We start from the raw sequence: 7,480 nt of genomic DNA on the forward strand, positions 1-7,480 counted from the left end.
TGTGCCGCATTCAGATAGGAAGATATCGGCAACTTTATTAGTGCATAGCACTAGAACTATAGATATTGATATAATTGCAGTTAGCTTCTAATTATCACAGACTGTAGTAGAGGATTTGTGAATTAGAATTGTTTTTCTAAAGCATTTGGTTACATTACAACACGTTAAGTGTTGGCAGAGTGTACTGGGCTATCTGGTGCAGTGACGTCAGTCCACACACGTGAAGACTTAGACAGTAATGCAGGTTTATTTAGTGTACGCAGGTGACTCAGATGTAACACTGATAGCGGTAGTCAGGAGCCCATATATCACACAAGGTAACAGCATTAGATAGTGGTACTTATCAGGAGGTGTCTGTGGTGGTGAAGCATGGAGGACTGCACAGCCGTGCAGTGTGACTCCCACTGCAGAGAAGATGATGCATGCACTGGAACACTGAGTCTCTGTAGCTGAGATCTGCTCCCAGTCTCAGCTCTGCACACTTGTACACACAGGACTCTGTCTCTCAGTCTCTCTGTGTGTCACACCCTCCCTGACATGGAGGAACAGGAACTTACATCATATGACTCCGCCTCTGAGTGACTCCTGGCACTAGAGCTCTAACACTAGGGGATGCACCCATAGACTAATACACAGAAGGAGACAGGTACAGAGCACACCATATCCTAACATTAAGTCCTTAAGATCCCGACTGGCGGTAGACTAACTACATCCCGTAACAGACTTATGGCTAGAGTTCCATCCCAGTTATGGAGAAATTGTTGTAGCATTTTGCAGTGAGAACCACAAGGATATCATTACTTCTGAAAGCTACCACTGATATCAGATCGGAGAGTTATGTTTAATACTAAGAGAACTGACCCTGATTTCTGAGACAATAATCACTACATCTTTAAGCTTTAAAGAATTACAAGCTACAGGCATATTGTTACCAGATGAGTCAATGGAAGGAGAATATTACTGTAAGAGTAGTAATCACCCTTTACTCAAGGTGAAGTGATTCAATTTATAGCGACCGGGACAAATATATTGGATGTCAACATAAAAGCCCCAACTGTGCTCCAACGACACTGCGGGGAACTAAAACACACTAGGCACCCAGGCTTATTTATAGCGTTAGTATTGCCTGCACTAGAGATCGTATTTACTATAGTAATGTAAGTTTCCATACAAGTTACATTTTGTACCAATTGTGGCTAATGTGTGCCTAGACAACCTTTATATATATTTATGTATATTACATTCAGTACACTTACCTGCTGACTAAACATGCATGTGTATTCTTGGAGGGAGAGAGAGAAGTCAGGTTTAATGTTATACCAACCTAATATAATTTATACTTAAAGCATACTGTATATGAGGGTGTTAAATATGAATATTACACACCTACATGTAGGAGAATATTAGATTACCTACATAATCGGGCTTACCCAAGCAACGCCCATGGACTAATTACAGCTTGGATGGAGGCACTTCTGTATTAATTACCCATAGGTGGTAAGAGGGGGTTACATTATAACAACACAGGACGATTCTTTTGTATAGAAAGACAATACACGCCGCTCACCCTGTATAATAATAACAAGACACCACAGGCCTCTCCTCTTGTACAGCAGAATGCCACAGGTTTCTCCCCCCTGTATAATAGGACAACACAGGTCGCTCCAACTGTATAATAGGATGTCACAGGCCACTCCCTCTGTATAGTAGGACACCGCAAGCCTCTCCATCTGTATAGTAGTATGTCACATGCTTCCCCCCTGTATAATTGGACAACACAGGCCGCTCCACCTGTATAATAGGATGTCACAGGCCACTCCCCGTGTATAGTAGGACGCCTCAGGCTGCTACCCCTGTATATTAATGGTCAGTGCCCATTGTATCACGGTAAATGCGGGGTCTGCGCCACCTTTATTACGGTAATGGCAGGGTCTGCACCACCTGTATTACAATAATAGGGACATACTAAAAGGAATGACACTCTGGTCTGCATAAACGGAATGCCAATTGACTATAATGGGAGTAGATTGAACATTTATATATATTTCCAAAAATCTTAAACTTATGAACTATATCTTCAGCACACTTCTTCCTAAGGTGATGTCACATATTATAAATACAGAATGACGCGGAATGACTGCGCTTTGCTATGGAATGACAGCTGTTTTCTCCACCGCCCCTAAGCAAAATTAGCATGAAAGCACTGCATATGTCCCATATAAAACCCCCGATTTTTCTATGATCCCCTAAGCGCACACAATAATCCTTTTCCATATGCGTCCGCCTACATCCTTAGCCTACTATACATGTCACATAATGCAGAATTATGGCAGCTTGCTATGGAATGACAGCTGTTTTATCCACCGCCCCTAAGCAAAATTAGCATGAAAGCAGTGCATATGTCCCATATAAAACCCCTGATTTTTCTATGATCCCCTAAGCGCACACACTAATCCTTTTCCATATGCGTCCGCCTACATCCTTAGCCTACTATACATGTCACATAATGCAGAATTATGGCAGCTTGCTATGGAATGACAGCTGTTTTATCCACCGCCCCTAAGCAAAATTAGCATGAAAGCACTGCATATGTCCCATATAAAACCCCTGATTTTTCTATGATCCCCTAAGCGCACACACTAATCCTTTTCCATATGCGTCCGCCTACATCTGTAGCCTACTATACATGTCACATAATGCAGAATTATGGCAGCTTGCTGTGGAATGACAGCTGTTTTATCCACCGCCCCTAAGCAAAATTAGCATGAAAGCACTGCATATGTCCCATATAAAACCCCCAATTTTTCTATGATCTCCTAAGCGCACACAATAATCCTTTTCCATATGCGTCCGCCTATATCAGTAGCCTACTATACGTGTCACATAATGCGGAATTATGGCAGCTTGCTATGGAATGACAGCTGTTTTATCCACCGCCCCTAAGCAAAATTAGCATGAAAGCACTGCATATGTCCCATATAAAACCCCCAATTTTTCTATGATCCCCTAAGCGCACACAATAATCCTTTTCCATATGCGTCCGCCTATATCAGTAGCCTACTATATGTGTCACATAATGCGGAATTATGGCAGCTTGCTATGGAATGACAGCTGTTTTATCCACCGCCTCTAAGCAAAATTAGCATGAAAGCAGTGCATATGTCCCATATAAAACCCCCAATTTTTCTATGATCCCCTAAGCGCACACAATAATCCTTTTCCAAACGTGTCCGCCTACATCATTAGCCTACTATACATGTCACATCATGCGGAATGACGGCGCTTTGCTATGGAATGACAGCTGTTTTCTCCACCGCCCCTAAGCAAAATTAGCATGAAAGCACTGCATATGTCCCATATAAAACCCCCGATTTTTCTATGATCCCCTAAGCGCACACAATAATCCTTTTCCATATGCGTCCGCCTACATCCTTAGCCTACTATACATGTCACATAATGCAGAATTATGGCGGTTTTCTATGGAATGACAGCTGTTTTATCCACTGCCCCTAAGCAAAATTAGCATGAAAGCAGTGCATATGTCCCATATAAGACCCCTGATTTTTCTATGATCCCCTAAGCGCACACACTAATCCTTTTCCATATGCGTCCGCCTACATCTGTAGCCTACTATACATGTCACATAATGCAGAATTATGGCAGCTTGCTGTGGAATGACAGCTGTTTTATCCACCGCCCCTAAGCAAAATTAGCATGAAAGCAGTGCATATGTCCCATATCAAACCCCCAATTTTTCTATGATCCCCTAAGCGCACACACTAATCCTTTTCCATATGCGTCCGCCTACATCTGTAGCCTACTATACATGTCACATAATGCGGAATTATGGCAGCTTGCTGTGGAATGACAGCTGTTTTATCCACCGCCCCTAAGCAAAATTAGCATGAAAGCACTGCATATGTCCCATATAAAACCCCCAATTTTTCTATGATCCCCTAAGCGCACACAATAATCCTTTTCCATATGCATCCGCCTATATCAGTAGCCTACTATACGTGTCCCATAATGTGGAATGACGGCGCTTTGCTATAAATGGGGGGTATAAATTGGGTCCCATTTATTTATAGGACCTTTCATCTGTTTGGGGCGAGTGCTTTTTTGAATTTTTTTTCCTTTTTCTTTTTGTCTCATTCCGTTCTTCATTTCGACCGGCCAGTGGGGGGGCGCCGCGCGCGCGGACCGGCGGCCGCCCCTGGCCGCTCGGGGACTTTGCATTCAAATGGGTGGGGTGTTTTTGTCTTTTGCCTGTTTTTCACTTCCCCCCCTCTCAATCGTGTATTCCCTCGGCTGGCCAGCGGGGGGCGCCGCGGCGGTGACACAGGGGAGGGTTCATCCTGGCGGGCCGGGTACCTTTCGTCTGTGTGGGGCGAGTGCTTTTTTTGATTTTTTTTTCTTTTTCTTTTTGTCTCGTTCTGTTCTTCCATTCGACCGGCCAGCGGGGGGCGCCGCGCGCGCGGACCGGCGGGGCCCGGGGCCCTGCGTCCCACTTACTTTCGCCCGACGGGAATTGTTTCTTTTTTTTTATCCGAGAGGACACACGGAATCTGCACCCCCCGCAGTGGCGTCAGGCGGCCACCGGGGGGCGCCGCGGAGGGGATCCGGGGGGCGCCCGTGCGCCACCTTCCCGTCCGCTGGGCCAAGGGGGCCAGGACGGATCGCGCGCCGCCGTTTCCCCCTGATCGGCGCGGTCCGAGCCGCCTCTGGCCACCGGGGGGCGCCGTCGGGTGGCCGGGCCCCCGCGGGCCGCGGCCAGCGAGCGTCGGACTCCAGCGCGGAAGTGTCGCAGAAAGGACCCGTGGCAGAATAGGCACGGAGCTCGGAGAGCGGCAGGGCCGGAGCTCGGAGAGCAGCAGGGCCGGAGCTCGGAGAGCAGCAGGGCCGGGGCTCTCTCCCGTCCATAGGCTGCCCAGGCAGGGCTCCAGGAGCCCGGTACCAGCTCTCCCCGTCCGACAGCCTCCTCTCTAGAAGCGGAGAGCGGACACAGTCGGGCTCCCGGACCAGGGCCCTGGGAGAGGGTTTGGGAGAGCCCTGCCGGGAGCCACCTGGACGGGCCCGTGCGGACGGGCGCGCGGCGCACCCCGGTGGTCGAAGGCGGAACCGCGGAGGTCTCTCTCTCTCTCCAGGACTTCCAGCCTCCCGTTCCCCCGACTCCCCCTTCCGAGGCCGAGACGGGGCAGCGCCGGGCGTCCGGCGGAGCCCGGCGCCCGGCCCGTCCCCCTCTTCCCCCGGCGGGTTTTATATGGGACATATGCACTGCTTTCATGCTAATTTTGCTTAGGGGCGGTGGATAAAACAGTTGTCATTCCATAGAAAACCGCCATAATTCTGCATTATGTGACATGTATAGTAGGCTATTGATGTAGGCGGATGCATATGGAAAAGGATTATTGTGTGCATACCCTCCAACATGACCCGCCCCACTAGGTACAAAATGCTCTGTTTCTGGACTTCCCTCTTAATTTATTATTGCCATCACCTGTGAAGAAACAGCTTTCTTATCATTTAACTAGTTCAACACAGGTGATGGAAATCATAAATGAAGAGGGAAGTCCAGGAACAGAGTATTTTGTACCTAGTGGGGCGGGTCATGTTGGAGGGTATGTGTGTGCGCTTAGGGGATCATAGAAAAATCGGGGGTTTTATATGGGACATATGCAGTGCTTTCATGCTAATTTTGCTTAGGGTCGGTGGAGAAAACAGCTGTCATTCCATAGCAAACCGCAGTCATTCCGCGTCATTCTGGATTTATAATATGTGACATCACCTTAGGAAGAAGTGTGCTGAAGATATAGTTCATAAGTTTAAGATTTTTGGAAATATATATAAATGTTCAATCTACTCCCATTATAGTCAATTGGCATTCCGTTTATGCAGACCAGAGTGTCATTCCTTTTAGTATGTCCCCAATAATAGGACACTAGAGTGTTAGCTACCTGTACAGGGATAATGCAGCACCAGAGGCTGCTCCAGCTGCACTATAACAAGGCACCAGAGGCTGCTCCCCCTGTAGTACAGCAACCTGACATCAGAGCTGCTCAGCCTATAGAATAATAATAATAATATCATTGCCTGCTGCCAGACACAGCAATGGCTGCTCTCTGCTCCTGCTGCCTTGTGGGAATGATAGAAGGAAGACGGAGCTCAGACCAGGGGAAAATGGCCGCCGCTCCTGACGTCACTATACGGCCTGGAAACCTATTGGTGCTGCAGCTGCCGGACTAGTCTACAAGAAAATGGCCGCCGGCCTCCTGCACTGAGGACATGTATTGTAATACTCATTACAGACAGAGGTGCTGTATCCTGAGTGTGGGAGGGGAGGGGCCAGACACCATGAAGCAGCCTGTGCCAATCATACCCTACTTCCGGCCTGTGCGGTCCACCTTACTTCCGGCCTGTGCGGTCCACACACGGGAAGTGGGTGATCATCGATTGCTGCAGCCTCTCACTGTCGGTCGAGGTCAGGTAATGTTCTGAATCTAGCATCATCCGTCAGGTAATGGCGTCTTCCTATACAGGGGGAGCAGCCTGTGGTGTCCTGTTATTATTACTATACAGGGGGAGCAGCCTGTGGTGTCCTGTTATTATTACTGTACAGGGGGAGATGCCTGTGGTGTCCTGTCGTTATTATACAGATGGAGCAGCCTGTGGTGTCCAGTTATTATGATTATACAGGGACAGTGGCCTGTTATTATTATACAGAGGGAGCAGCATGTGGTCTCCTGTTATTATACAGGGAGAGCGGCCTGTGGTGTTCTGTTGTTATTATACAGGGGGAGCAGCCTGTGTTTCCTGTTATTATTATTAATATTATACGGGGGAGCGGCCTATAGTGTGCTGTTATTATTATAATACAAGGTGAGCGGCCTGTGATTTCCTGTTATAATTATACAGGGGGAGCAGCTTGTGGTGTCCTATTATGATTATTATACAGGGGGAGCAGCCTGTGGTGTCCTGTTATGATTATTATACAGGGGGAGCGGCATGTGGTGACCTGTTGTTGTTGTTGTTGTTGTTGTTGTTATTATTATAATACATGGAGAGCTGCCTTTGGTGTCCTGTTATTATAGAGTGGGAGCAGCCTGTGGTATCCTGTTGTTATTATTACTATTCAGGGAGAGTGGAATGGGGTGTCTTGTTACTAGTATTATACGGGGAAGGGGGGGGCAAGTGATGTCCTACAATACAGGAAGAGTGGTCTGGGATGTCCTGTCTTTAATATTCAGGGAGAGATATCTGTGGTATCCTGTTATTATTTTTATACAGGGGGAGCAGCCATTAGTGTATTAATAATAATAATAATATTATATGTAATTGTAGGGACTGAATATTTCTGCAGCAGGGTACATTGTGTTCCACAGGGAAACATCGAGGGTGTAGAGTGGATCTTGATCCAGAGGCACCAACAGGCTAAAGCTTTAGGCTGTCCCAGGATGCATTGGGGCCTCCTCTATAACCCCGC

The sequence above is a fragment of the Pseudophryne corroboree genome, chromosome 3, assembly GCF_028390025.1.
Source record: "Pseudophryne corroboree isolate aPseCor3 chromosome 3, aPseCor3.hap2, whole genome shotgun sequence".
Lineage (NCBI taxonomy): Eukaryota > Metazoa > Chordata > Amphibia > Anura > Myobatrachidae > Pseudophryne > Pseudophryne corroboree.